The sequence below is a fragment of the Rhinolophus sinicus genome, chromosome 17, assembly GCF_057876585.1.
Source record: "Rhinolophus sinicus isolate RSI-liver-muscle chromosome 17, RSI-T2T, whole genome shotgun sequence".
Classification (NCBI taxonomy): domain Eukaryota; kingdom Metazoa; phylum Chordata; class Mammalia; order Chiroptera; family Rhinolophidae; genus Rhinolophus; species Rhinolophus sinicus.
This window is the reverse complement of record NC_142517.1, coordinates 208,905,778-208,919,102: the sequence shown is the minus strand read 5'-3', so window position 1 is coordinate 208,919,102 and position 13,325 is coordinate 208,905,778. Positions and strand designations below refer to the sequence as shown.

At 51.7% G+C, this 13,325-nt stretch overlaps 1 protein-coding gene and 1 long non-coding RNA gene across 8 annotated transcripts in view; one reads left to right on the top strand and one right to left on the bottom strand.

Moving 5' to 3' along the window:
- The window catches only part of SH3BP4 (SH3 domain binding protein 4), an 85,449-nt gene extending 73,254 nt beyond the window's left edge, over positions 1-12,195 (bottom strand). For all 5 annotated transcript variants that reach the window (XM_074315406.2, XM_019739787.3, XM_019739790.3 and 2 more), the window contains exon 1: positions 11,989-12,195. The gene's annotated coding sequence lies outside the window, so the exon portion shown is untranslated. The remainder of the gene's footprint in view (positions 1-11,988) is intronic.
- Positions 7,467-13,325, top strand: part of LOC109451501 (uncharacterized) — a 68,555-nt gene continuing 62,696 nt past the window's right edge. The window contains exon 1 of one of the 3 annotated variants that reach the window (XR_016019796.1): positions 7,467-11,889. This is a non-coding gene — a long non-coding RNA (uncharacterized LOC109451501). The remainder of the gene's footprint in view (positions 11,890-13,325) is intronic. The other 2 variants (XR_012490384.2, XR_012490387.2) reach the window with 2 other exon arrangements.

Sequence of the window (13,325 nt, the reverse complement as noted above, 5' to 3'; positions counted from 1 at the left end):
GTCATATCCTTTTCACCTGGAAGAAGTAATGGTTTTTATTCTGAGCACCTCAAGGACGGCTGGTTGTCCTACTGGAGCACAAGGCTCCACTGCAGTTTCCCCAGAAGCAGAAACGGGATGGGCCAGGTTCATGTGGGTGAAACACGAAATCTGCTGGCTGGCCAGCAAAGCCACAACCTCCCAGCAGTTCACGGGGGCCGAGAAGGGGACAGTCAGGAGGGGACCACTGCCTATCCTGGTGAGTTTCAGAAGCTGACACGGCATGCCAGGACTCGTCCATCCAGCCTGGTGCCCCGTGTGCGGTGGCCTGGGGGCACAGCCACATTTAAAGCTGGTCAGCGGCTCAGGGGACCTGGAGGTACTCCGATCCATCTCTCCAGTCCCTCCGATGTCGTTTAAACTGGAAATCTTCACATCTTCATCAACACTTTTCCTTTCTAGAATATAAAATGCTGCGGCGCTCTCGATAATCCGACCGTCAGCTTCGTTTCCGAAGTGTCATTTTTAAATAAAGATAACTCTTAATTAAAACTGTACAGAGGGGCCATTTAATCAGATGATTTCAGGAGCCTCTCACAATAATCCGTGAGGGAGAAGCACTCCTGTGGGTCACACAGTGGGGTCCCGGGAGCCTATAGGCTGCAGGGGGTGTCAGGGCTGTGAGGAGGGATCCAGGATGAGGTGTGTGCTGTGTCAGGTCCCCTCCCTGGCCCCTTTCAAATCATGCTCGCACATTGATCCAAGTCTCCCCAGTGCCCCAAGACAAAAGTTCAAAGCCGACTGAAGGCCAGAAGGCTCTGTTCATCCAGCCATCTGCCTCTCATGTCCTCTGTGGTGCTCCCAGAAAGCTGTCACCCCTTTTTGACTTGCATTCACCCAACCGCCCACTGTCCCCAAGCCCCCTGCGTGCACCTGTGCAATTCCTTCCAGTACCCCCACTTAGTGGGCTTCTTTGGGGAGCCTGTCCTGCTCTCCCGGCACATCTCGTGCACCCTGACCTGTTCTCCCTAAACAGAGGCATCTCTGGTGGTCTCTCCATCCCCTGCCTGGCTCACAGGGGAGGGATTGAAGTTCAAGTCACACAACAGCCAACCAGAAGCAGGAGAGACCCAGGGCAGTGTCCCAGAGGGTCACAGAGGGGCTCAACTCTCAGGCCTGGTCAGGGCCTCCTGACCCCCAAACACCTGAGGTGGACCTGGCACCAGAACAAATAACCAGAGTGAGCGAGCCAGCCTCCCGCCTTCCCAGCAGCCCCCAAAGTGCCGTGTCATGTCCCAGCAGATGCTTGATGCCTGAGAGAGACCGCGTGGTGCCAAGACCCGAGGAGGCAGCCACGCTCAGGACACAGCCAGAGAACATTCCGCCCATCACTTAGTTCTTCTCTTGCCAGAATGAAGAAGTCCTGTGACACCAGACAGCAGTTAGAAATAAGAACTACGGCCTCATCATCAGTGGACGGCATCACGCACGTTCTCCTCTTGATGAACCTGGAGGTTCTGAAAATCAAATCTGTGCCAGATCAATATGCCATTCAATTGTCACAATATGCCAATCAAGGGACACAGCCCCCCAAGTCATGCATGCCTGGCTGTCTACAATGACATGACCCTGAGGAGCTTCCAATGACCATTCCTGAAGCTGAACACTTGGAAGTCCATCACTTACCCCTTTCTAGGAGGGGGTGGGCCCTGAAGACCTCCCAACAGAAACATCTCCTCTGCCTGAAACACACGGTTCCCCCCAAATGCTAATGTTCCTGAAACTGGCATGTATGTGTGCCTCCTAAAACTGAGGGGTGCACTTCCCACCACCACCCCAAAAGTGCACCGTGCAGCACGTCAGGACGTGGATAACGGGCGATGAAGTCTCCCACAGGGCTGCCGACAATCTAAGATGGTCTTCAAGTTCACTGCATTTTATTCCACAGACGCAGGGGTTGCCCCCGTGTCACTCCCTCTGGAGGTGCCTTTCTGAGTAGCGGTTATACACTCACCCAACAACGAATACAACTACGAGTTCTTTATGGATTTTAAGCAGCCTGAAAGTGAAAAAAAAAAAAAAAAAAAAAAATCATCCCAAGGAGAAACACGCACCATGGAAAGATGTGTGTGTCCAGATATTCACTGCGTGTTTATAATGAATAAAAACTTGTTAAACAAGTAAGGTGCATCCCTGTACAAACCTGACAGTAAAGTTGAGGACCTAAAACTGTCCTTAGTCACCTGAAAATGTCAGCAACAATTTTAGATAGAAAGCACTTTTTTAAAAAGCATAGTATTCATTGCACAAATGCTTATTGAAGAATTACTATGTGCCAGGTCCAAGCAGACAAAACAAGCGCTCGCTCACTCTACCATCCATTTTGTTTGGAAGGTCTAGCTTCACATGTGAAAACCTGTGAAAGACTCACAGGAAATGGTCCAGAGTCAGGTTATGGGTGGGTGGCAGACTTTCAAGGGTTGTGAACTTTTCTCTCCTTTTGCATTTTCTAATGTTTCTATACGAATAAGTAATTACTCCAGTGATTAAAAAACAAACCTTAAAGTGCAGAAGTATTTTTAAATAAAAGAAGGGAAAATCATAAGAAACTCATCCCCAAACAATTCATACTCACATATCTAGGAAGTACTTACACTGAACACAAAATGCTTCTTCACCCCACCCTCTCCCGCCCCCCAGGGTAGGTCAGGCCTCCTTACAACCCCTTCCGCAAGCAGCTGCTTGTCGCCCATGTCACCAGCCAGAGCCACACTCCATCCCAGCCTGGGAGTGTGGTGGGTGCAACTTGCTGACTCCACCTCACACATTCCCTCCTGCTCCCAGGAATTTGAGGAATGAGGCCAGGACTGGGGGTCCTAATCCTTAGGTAGGCCCCACAGCACCACAGCGCGAGTCCACACCTGTGCGCTTTGTAAACGTCAGACCGAACCCCTAAAAATATCCAAGTCCTGCGTTCCTGTTTACTCGGGTGCTGAAACATCACAGAACAAAACCTCCATTTACTCAACACGGAAGAACAGGACTCAGAAGAGACCAGTGACCAAGGGCTCCTGACAGGTGTGGGGCTGAAGCCTCAGGTGAGGCAGTGACGTCCACCATCTCCACATTTCCATCTCTCAGCCCCGGGGAGGTAAGCAGCACCACCACCATTTTACAGAGGAGAAAGCTGAGCCTCAAAGAAGTCCAAAAACGTGCCCGAGGTCAAAACTACAAGTAAACAGAAGCCAAAGATTCAAACACAGACGGGTGTGTGCCACGGAGAAGCCTTTGATGTCACCAAAAATAAAACAGGTCCCAAAGAAGAGCCACTGGAGACCCCACTGCAAAAAAAAAGGAACTTCCTGCGGTCCGGCCTGAAAACGTCATCTCAGCTATTTCTGTTCCCCGACAAGGGCTTGGATGCGAAACAGTTAGAAGAACATGATGGATGGTTAGTCACTTAATTCTTAATAAGGATTTTCCTTGACTCAAATACGATGACTTTCAGTTATGCAAACCAGGCTGTTTCGTATGTGATTGACCGAAAAGAAAGAGCCATTTACAGAAGATTCGGGCACAGTGCCTGACAGAGGAAAAGCCCAGTAAATACATGAAATCACAGAAAATCCCGTTCAAAGGTGAATGTGAGTATTTCAAATGTGTGCGTGTGTGTGTGCGTGTGTGACCACCTAGTAACTATATTTGAGATTAGTATCTAAATGTCAAATTACCTGAAATCTGAATGACTCAGATGCTTAAACTATTTGAGAATAAAATGGAAGTAAGGAGACTGACAAGCCCCTGGTCCCCACCTGAAGCAAATGAGTTCCTGGCAGCCGCCCTCCTCCTTCTCTCCCAGGCTGACTGACGCGCCCTGACTGGAGCTGAGGAAGTTCAACACTCAACAGATCCCCAATCTGTCTCTGAACATGAACTTCCCTCTAAATGAACAGCACTGAATGCAGAGGTGCTTCTACTAAAATATAAGCAAACAATGTGCAGTCAGCAGACTCCGGGGAACTCATTTTGGATGTCCGGCAGTGACCGATGTGCTGTGATGTCACCCAGAGTCGGCACCTTCCAACATGGGCCTGAAACGTGACCAGAATTCGAAATGTTGGGGTAATGGTCCTACAGCACCACTAAGGCGAGCTAGCCAGTGGCCAGCGGACCGGCACATAAGCACAACAGAGCCCTCCTCCTGTAAACAGCCAAAACACTGATTTCTGAAGTCACAAGGGGAAGAAACACCTCACCACTTCTGCCAGGGGGCATGTGGGGTGGGGGGAAGGGGGAAGGAAACACGAGATGACCTTGTGTTTCGCTCCTACCAACACCGTCCACACCATCTTCAGAGAAGCTCTGCTCTCAGGCCCTGGGCCCAGCACGCTACACGAATTGTTTCTATGTATCACGACAGCTGCAATTACTACTTCCAGTTCAACTTGAACACAGCACCTTTACTTTCCGTGTGTGCACTGGACACATACAAATACCTGATACCACTGGTCAAAGCTACAATTCTAAGGGTAATTTTAAAATGTCTAAAAATACGTGCATTTTTAGAATATTTCATGTACTTCTTTGTATCCTGAAGCTATTAAAAATTCCAATCCTTTCAAAAAGGGCAAGAGTGTAAAATGGGTCAACAAAGGTGGGTAGTAAGCCTCAGTGAATGAAAAATTAAATTGCACAGAACCATGGGATGGCCACTTGACAGCAGATCTAACTAAGCAAGCCGATTATTATTCATAGGCCAGAAATTACGTCTGTCAGATACGGTAAGAAGTATCTGTTTAAACTGTTAAGGAGAAAATATTAGCGTTGTCCCTACATGGTTCTATGGGGAGTCGCCACCCTAAGTTTTCAGCCTGGCCGCCCCCTTCACCTGTCAATCTCTTCCTTCATGGGACATTCTGTGCAATGAGGACATGGACATAAATAAAATGCAACCCGACACCCAGCAGCGCCCCGTCTAGGGGGACACCAGACATGTCAGGAAGCAGTGGTCAGCTTCTGACTTGGGGAGACAGGACAGGTTTCCCATGAGGCACCTCGGTCTTACGGACGAATGAGGCCCCCAGCTAGCCTCTCACAAAGGCTGGTGAAAACCAGTAGCCGAGGTACAACCTGAAAAGGCATTTGGGGAAGCCTTTTAAACCAGTCCCTCCTGATGACAACCATCCACGCCCATCTCTGGCCACTCGCCCACTCACTGGACCCTCCATGGCTCCCTGCTGGACCACTCCACGTCATGCCCACCAGACCTCGCCGGCAGCCAGCACCCCGGCTGCTGTGACCCAACCCTGGGTCCCTCCTGTCTTGACACTCTCCCGTGACAATCTTATTGAGTTCATCACTAACATTCTTCTCTGTGGTCTATCCTCCGTGTTCTCTATTTTTTCTAGAAGCTTCCCACACCACAATCACACGGTTTGAAGAAGCCAAACCCAGCCCCTCCACCCCCCCCACCTCCCGGCTTCCAGTGGCCATTTCTCTGATCATTCCTTACCCAGAACTCTCAGGTCTGTGTTGGGCTCCCAATCCCCTTCCTCCACGTCCCCAGCCTTCTCCTCTTTGGCCTCAGGGACACACGCAGGACATTCTCTCCCACTGCCAGCTGCTTCAGTCCTGCCCCTTGGCCTTCCTGCCCCACCTTCACGGCTGACCAAGACATGTGCTCCCAGGACCCACTGTTCCACTCAAGTCTCCACTGAGCTCCTCCACGCTCACGCGTTCCAGTCCAACGGAATGAGGCCTGAGTCTGCCTTCTCTCCACCATCGGTCGATCAGCAGGGCGACCCCTACGTGTGTGCAATGCCAAGGGATGCCTCCTTAAATTCCACACCCCAAGGCCATCGTTTGCCTCTTCCTAGTCCCAGATCTGCTAACAAGACTGGCTCAGAAGTTCAGTGACACTCACTTCTCATGTGCTTGCTGCCTCCAAAGAAAGCTCTCACGTTTTCAAATGTTACTGTTTATTATGATAGTGAAAATATAATCAGATTATGTGCAACCAAGCTCAGGGACTCTTACAAAGTCCTGGGCTGTCGAGTGTCTCCTTTCTTCACATGCGGTTCCCAAAAAGCTTCTGTAGACTCTGTCTCTCTGCTTTGACATCCGAGGTTAGCTCGCCACGCCCACCCAAGGAGCCATCTCCTTGCTTCAACTGGACCCCTTCTTCCACCAAGACCCTTGTCTGTTCTAAACCAGCAGACACAACCAAGGCAAAATGAGGATGTGGCCCACCATGGCAGAGGGAAAGGGCCACTGGAGTAAGATCAACAACTGGCAACCGGAAGATCTGGGCCTCCGCCGGCCTCTTCCTCACACTCAGAGCTTCTTGCGGGAAAACTTTTGCTGGCCCCACAAGGCAAAGTTTCAACTCATTGGCCTCAAATACAGGGTCTGCCATGCGTGGCCCCAAACTACCTCTTGTGTATGAAAATGTCCTCTGTAATAAATCCGACCAAAAGTAACCCCACAGTGCGATCTGATCACACATTCCTAACTGGACAGGTCAGGGTGGGTAGTCACACCCCAAGCCTATGAAAAGGTTATCTTTGCCTTAAGCAAGCCCTGTCCACTGTTTTCTGTGCATCTAGGTTAACTCACTTTTGAAACACCTCTTTTTCAGACCCCTTGAGGTGTAACCACTCTCGAGGGCACATATCTTTACTATCCTGTAATCCAATCACAGAGATTTCCCCACCTTGCTGTCTCCCACCTTCATGCTATCTTCTTTCCGTTCCCTCCTAATTCTCAGTGTATAAAAGAAACTGCAAAACTGTCATTCTCTGGAGCGTTTGAAACCTTGCTTCCCAGCATGTCCATCAGTTTGACTCAAAGAAACTTAGAAACATCGACACTCACTCACTTTCTTTTTCCACAAATTCCCTGCATCAATGGGGTTCATATTGGATAGACATAAAGGGGGCTCTTCTGGGAGCTTTTAAAAACTATTCATGTCTGGGCCCCACCCTCAGAAATTCTGATTCAACTGGGGAAGGGTGCTGCAAAGGATTAAAAAGGAAAAAAAAATTGTTTTTCAAAGTTCCCAGATGATTTTAAGATGCGGCCTGAGTTTTGAAGCACTTTACTCTTGCTGCCCTCATTAGGCTCCTCCATGACACCCAAATTCTCTCCGCACAGCTTCTAAGCAGACATGGTTCAAGCAGAAGCCAGACAGCCCTTTCATCCATTATACGAGGGGGCTGGGCAGGCGGGCTCAGTGCAAGAAAGGTGAGCTGGAGCTGGCTCTGATTGGCTCACAGATTGTTACTGTTTCCCCGAAAATAAGACCTAGCCAGACCATCAGCTCTAATGCATCTTTTTGAGCAAAAATTAATATAAGATCTATTCTTATTTTAATATAAGACCGGGTCTTATGTAATATAATATAACATAACATAACATAACATAACATAACATAACATAACATAACATAACATAATATAATATAATACCAGGTCTTATGTAATATAACACTGAGTCTTATATTAATTTTTGCTCCAAAAGACACAATAGAGCTGATGGTCCGGCCAGGTCTTATTTTCAGGGAAACACTGTAACAATGTTGCCACCGCAACACTGGTAGCTAGCACTCAGTTATGGTGGGAGCATTTACACCTTGGTAATTGGCAGATGCTACAACCTCAGCTCTTTGTTGTTTTTTTCTCAGAGAGCAGGTTTATCAGCACACTACAGGCTCAGGAAACATTTGTTTTCCTTTCAGGCCTGCAGACTTTAAAGACTTCCATCAAGAATGGAGTCAAGTTTTCCTCAGTTGCCTGCAGAACTAGGGGGAAGGGAGAAGACGGAAAGAGGGGAGAGGATGATTTGTGAGAATTTGGAACCACAAAATCCTTTCACGAAAGTATTCTTTTCAATCTGTTCAGAAGAGTTGGGCTAACAGGCTTCAGCAGAGTCCCCAGAGACTTGCTTTCATTGAGCAGATAAGAATAATCTCATTAGTATGTAATTTCTTAGGCTGTAAGTGGAAGGTGGAACCCTTATCTTCCACTTACTTAACAGCCTTCCCATAATCTGAATCTTATTCTAGTGACCTCATCTGCCCAGAATACCCTCTTTTCATGGTGCAAGGACAAACTCCATAGTGGATGCTGAGTTATCCCAACTTCAAAATACGCAATCTTCTAAATAAATCAACCTTTAACCTGCAGACAGGGGGAAAGGCAGTGGCCTTGGGGGACAAAAGTGCAAACTGGCTACCTTCCATAGCAGCTGAAAAGCTTTCATGGGTTTTAAAGAGTGCCTCACCTTCAGAGGAAGAGCTTTTTTATCACTGTGTAAGGGACGCAGGCAGTCTGCTATTTTCATGCCTGTGTCTTAACGCTACCAAAGTGCATGACTGACAGCCATTTGTTTCTTTAATCTCAGCACACTGGGAGATGTGAGCTGAGAGAGCTCTGGGCCCAGGCACATCCAGGCTCGAGTCCCAGCTCAAGCATTTACTGAATGAATATTGGAGTTGTGAGCCTTTAAAGTGTGCACATGGGGCCTCGTACATCTTGAAGCCCCCAAATGCCAATTTAAATTAGGTAAACTCGGTCTGCCATCCTTTCCCTCAATTCCACAGGCACTGACTGGTGGTTTGGGAGGGTATTTGTTCACCTGGCGGATGGAAGGGAGGCTGTGTGCACTGTAGGGGATTTCACCCTTCCCTCCCTGACACACACCACACATGCCTTTTATTTCCAAAACACCTTCTGCAGCCTGTCTTCTTCTAAAGGCTCAACACTGCCACCCTCTCCAGCAGCCGCTGGTCCTGCCGTATCAGGTGCTCTTATGTAACACAGGGACACCCTTGGGGCCCATAGAGCAGCAGGGGCAGGTTTCCGGGCTGTGTGGGGGCTTGGTGAATTATTTTTCTGTCACTCCCTCCAGAGGGTAATGGCAGGATGTGAGGCTTCTACTGTGCAAAGAGTTGGGGAGCCAAGATCCAGCTCTGGAAGCCGGTGCAAACAGAGGGAGCAAAGCTGGCCTGTGTGCTCTCTGTGGAGTCTCTTTAGCTGCTGGGTGACCTTTCACAATCCTGGTTGTCAGGCAGTGACCTGGGACAAAGAAGTCCTAGTACCCATCTCCAGGGCCTTAGGAAATAAAATATCCCAGGGGCCTGACTCCAATTCTCAGAAGAAACATCGCCACACAACCCAATTCGGTGTCAAATTGGAAAACAACAAAGCTAAGAGGAACCCACATCGCTGGCCACAGGCCCACATGCTCAACATTCAAAACAAGGTTGGAACGTCAAGCCAGGAGCCAGGGAGGCTTGCCCCGCGCCCAGGAGGTGGTCAGCAGAGGCTGAACCCCATGGCTCCTAACCTTGTTTGGGTCAGGGGCTCCCGTGAGAAGCTGGTGGAAGGAAGCCAGGTGGCCTCCTCCCCAGGAAGAAGAGGGAGCACACTCTCCTCTCACACTTTACTGGCCAGCATCCTGGGATTTAAACCCACTTCCATTAGCAGATCTTATTATCTAGAAACCAGTATTAGAATAAGAAAGAAGTCTGTTCAAGCATCCTGCAGGAAAACCATTGCCGGCCACAAGTTCACAAACAACAGCAAAGCAGAAAATCCAGCCACACTCTCCCTACCGCCCTACCCTGAGATAAGGGGGAAGCACATTACCAGACAATGAGCCTAGCTAAGGAAACTTATCAGTAACCTGTCCAGTCCACTTTCTGGGTCCTTCCGGAAACCCCCGCGTCTGGGCTGCCATCAGCTACTAGACCTTGGGCAGATCAAAGCATTGGTGGGAGCGACAATAAAAAAATGAAACTATCAAATGACAAACTGGAACCCGTGAGACCGTTTACAGAAAGAGGATCTTCCAGCATGGTTTCTGTGCCAGGGGAACAAAAGGCAACCTGTGCGGCACCTCTCCCTACCCAGGCTTTTCATACCTGAAATTCACTAATGGTATGAGTCCCTCCTAATTGTTTTTAAAAGGACACTGAAGTGTGGTGCCTGAGTCTTGGTTCACTAGGGGGGAAAAAAAAAATTAAAGCTCACAGAAGCTTCTCAGGCCCAGCAGATCTGAGCTGCTCATTGTTCATTTAATAAACAAGTGAGCCATAAAACAAACCCCCAGGAAGCCAGGTTTGTGCACTTTCTGAGTCATTCTCCCAGAACTAACTGTTCCCTCTAGGATCAGCGTGGCCTTGGCAGTCCACAGATGGGCAAGCATCAGCCTGGGCAACTTGGGGCCCATCTTAATATCGGTGCCCCCGACTCTCTTCCCATCGCCCACATGCAGCAAGCAGAGGGGGAGGTGGATTTGGGCCTGTTGTCTCCTTCCTAAGCCCCATTTTGAGGGGCTTGGCCTGGAAACTGCCCTGGGCAGGGGACTAGGATGGTTCCCCAGGCTGCACCAGGCATTCCTGGAGTTTGTCTCCTGGTCAGGATGGCCAGATGGGAGCTAGACTGTTTTATTTGATGACCACAGCAACGTAGGACAGCAGAATGCTCCCTAGCCCGATAAAGTACAGCCGCTGTCCATCCAAGGATGGCAAAACACTTTGCAAACCACCCATTAATTTTTATGGTGGCCTGAGAAACAGATTGAGAATCATTACCTTCATTTTTACAAGGCAAGGAACCAAAACCACAGGGGAGGGTGGACAGGCACAAGGCCAATCCTATCTGAGCCAGTGTTCCAAGCTGACCACTCTTGTCTCTCTCCATCTCAGGCCTGCATACAGAAGGCAAGGACGACACCACCCACAGGAAAGGGGGCTGGCGGCCTGCTGAGAAGGGAGCCAGGCCCATAAACCCAAACTCTGGTGCTCAGAGACAATCACACTTTGAAGGGTGGGGAGGGAAAGTTGCAATGAGGGATTACTTTTGATTTAAGCTAGATAAGCTCCAGTTGTAACTTATTGATTAAAGATGCAAGAGTGTGATCCCCAAGTAAGATTAATAAATATTAAAGGCCAGTAGGAACTGTGGGATCCGGGATGGTTTCTGTTTTACTGTGTATATTTCTCCTCATTTCCATGTTTTCTACCCAGAGCATACACTGTTTCTGAGATCAGAACAAAAGTTATGCTAACTTATTACTACTGATAAGCACACAGTACCAAGCGGCTGCACTAACTTGAAAAGAACAAGCACGAATAAAATCCAGCTCAGCGTTCCCTTTTTAAATTCCATCGATCCATGAGGCTCCCCAACCAACCCTCTCCGCACGTAGAGAGCCCGGCCGCCCTTCCGCTGCTCCTCCCCGGCCTCTCACCACCCGTGGGAAGGGGCAGGGCAGGCCTGGGTACCCGGGCTGCAGGGAGGGCCAGCCCCGGGCTAGGACTCCAAGGCTGGTCGATCCTACAGACCACCAATCCGCTGCGTGGAGCGGGCTTCCCCGGGAAACATCACTTAGAGAACAACGTGTCTCTCCCAGCTGTCCCCACCCGCCGCCCGCCGGCGCTGTCACCTCGCGGCTGCTGGGTCACCGGACGGCCAAGCCAGAAACCTGGGTTTTCATTTTCATCTTAATAAGAGGGATCTCCGAAGTTGAAATATGCATTGTCACCAAGTTTAACCCGGGACCGCGCGCCCTTCCCTACTCGCGCGAGGGGGCGCCCCGGCCCCTCCAGTCCTCGGGGCGCCCCACGGCCGCGCGAGCCGAGTGCTCCCCGCCGCATATTCCTGCGGGGTAGCCTAGGAGGACCTCCCCGCAGGGGCGCCCCGGGAAGCGCCAGAGCTGGGAGAGAGTATCTGCCGATAGCACGCGAGGGCTCCGAGTGCGGCTTGGAGCCCGGAATCCCGGTCCGCCCTCCCGCATGGGGTGACCAGGGCGCCCGGACGAGCGGCTAGGAGCGCACGAGGCTTCCCAAAGCCGCGCGGCACCCCGATCCCGAACTCAGGCGGCGGGGGAACTACCGGCTCCCGCGAGGTGAGCAAACCCGCCGAACCCAAGCAGGCGCCGCGGGAGCGAGGCGGGTCGTGGGGCTGGAGTTCCCGCAGGGGCCGGCCCGGCGCACCGCCTGCCTACCTGGCTCGCATTGCGTCCCGCTGGCTCCTGCGGCTCTCCTCGCGGCCTGGGAGCTTGCACGGCCGGGGGCGCGCGCGGTTCCACGGGAATCACCGCGCGGCGGCGGCGGCGAGGGGCCGAGACCGCCCAGACTGCCAGGAGCGCTCCGACCCGCCTCCGCGAGCGGAGGGTGGTCCCTGGGGCGGGGCGGGGCTCGGGGGCGGAGGTGGGGGCGGCGTGCGAGAGGCGCGGATTGGGGCGGGGACCCGCGGGGGCCGGCGGCAGGGGGAGGTCTCCGCGCGCGGGGGCGGGGTCTCGGGGGCGGGGTCTCGGGCGGGGGCGGAGCCTGAGCAGAGGCCACTAGGGAGGAAGGGGGTGGGAGGGAAGGGCGGGGAAGATGATTGGGGAGTGGGCGGGACCCAGCGGTGGCATCCAAGAGGCTGGGGCGGGGTGCGGACACAGCCTAGTGCGGGGCAGGCGAGTGCGGAGTGGGCGGGGCCGAGCCGAGGCCGCCGGGATGCCGGGGGCGGGTGTGGTTATTAGGGGGCGGGGTTGAGCTGCTGCCGCTAGGAGGCCGGGGGCGGGGCTTGTTACCAGGTGGCGCGACAGTCGCGCCATGAGGGCGGTGGGGACTAGGGGATCCCACCTAGATCCCTCCTGCTCCCCGTGTTCTTTACCGGCGCGGGCCTGGGAGCAGGCTCTTGGCCGCCGGGCAACCCCGGGGTCGAGGTCCCTGGTACCGAGCGCATCTAGACGCGGCTGTTTCATCGCGACCTTTTGGCCGCGCTCCTGTGCCCTCGGCATCCCCATCTCTCATCTCTTCTCGGGCGACTCCTAGCGGGGTCTCCTGGGTGAAGTTACGATCCGCGGGCGGGCGTCGTCCAGGCTGCGGAAGATAGCGCCCAGTTCTAAGGTCCCTTACAACACGCTTATCGAGGGCGGTGGAAGGAAGGCAGGTGGGAGGATGTAGGGAAAAGAGCAAAGTTAAAAAGTAAGAAGAAAAAAGGCATCCACATTGAAAATTACAAAAACGGAGAATTTCCTGCTGAGCAGGATGCAAAAGGAATACATAGCATCACAACCATTTACACTTGGTATGGCCGGAACACCGCTGGGTCCCCAGCGCCTAGAACATTCCTGGCACGTAGTCGGCGCTCAATAAATGCCCAGTAAATGAACGCACCGCTTACTGTGTGGTGAGCACTTTCCATAGATTGACACACTCAATCCTCAGAAAATCTCACACTTGGCTACTCTCATTAGTCCATTTCACACATGAGTAGACTGAAGCTTAGAGAGTTGATTTGACAGCAAGAAAATGGTACAACCAGAATTTGACCAAAGGCCACCCCAGAGGC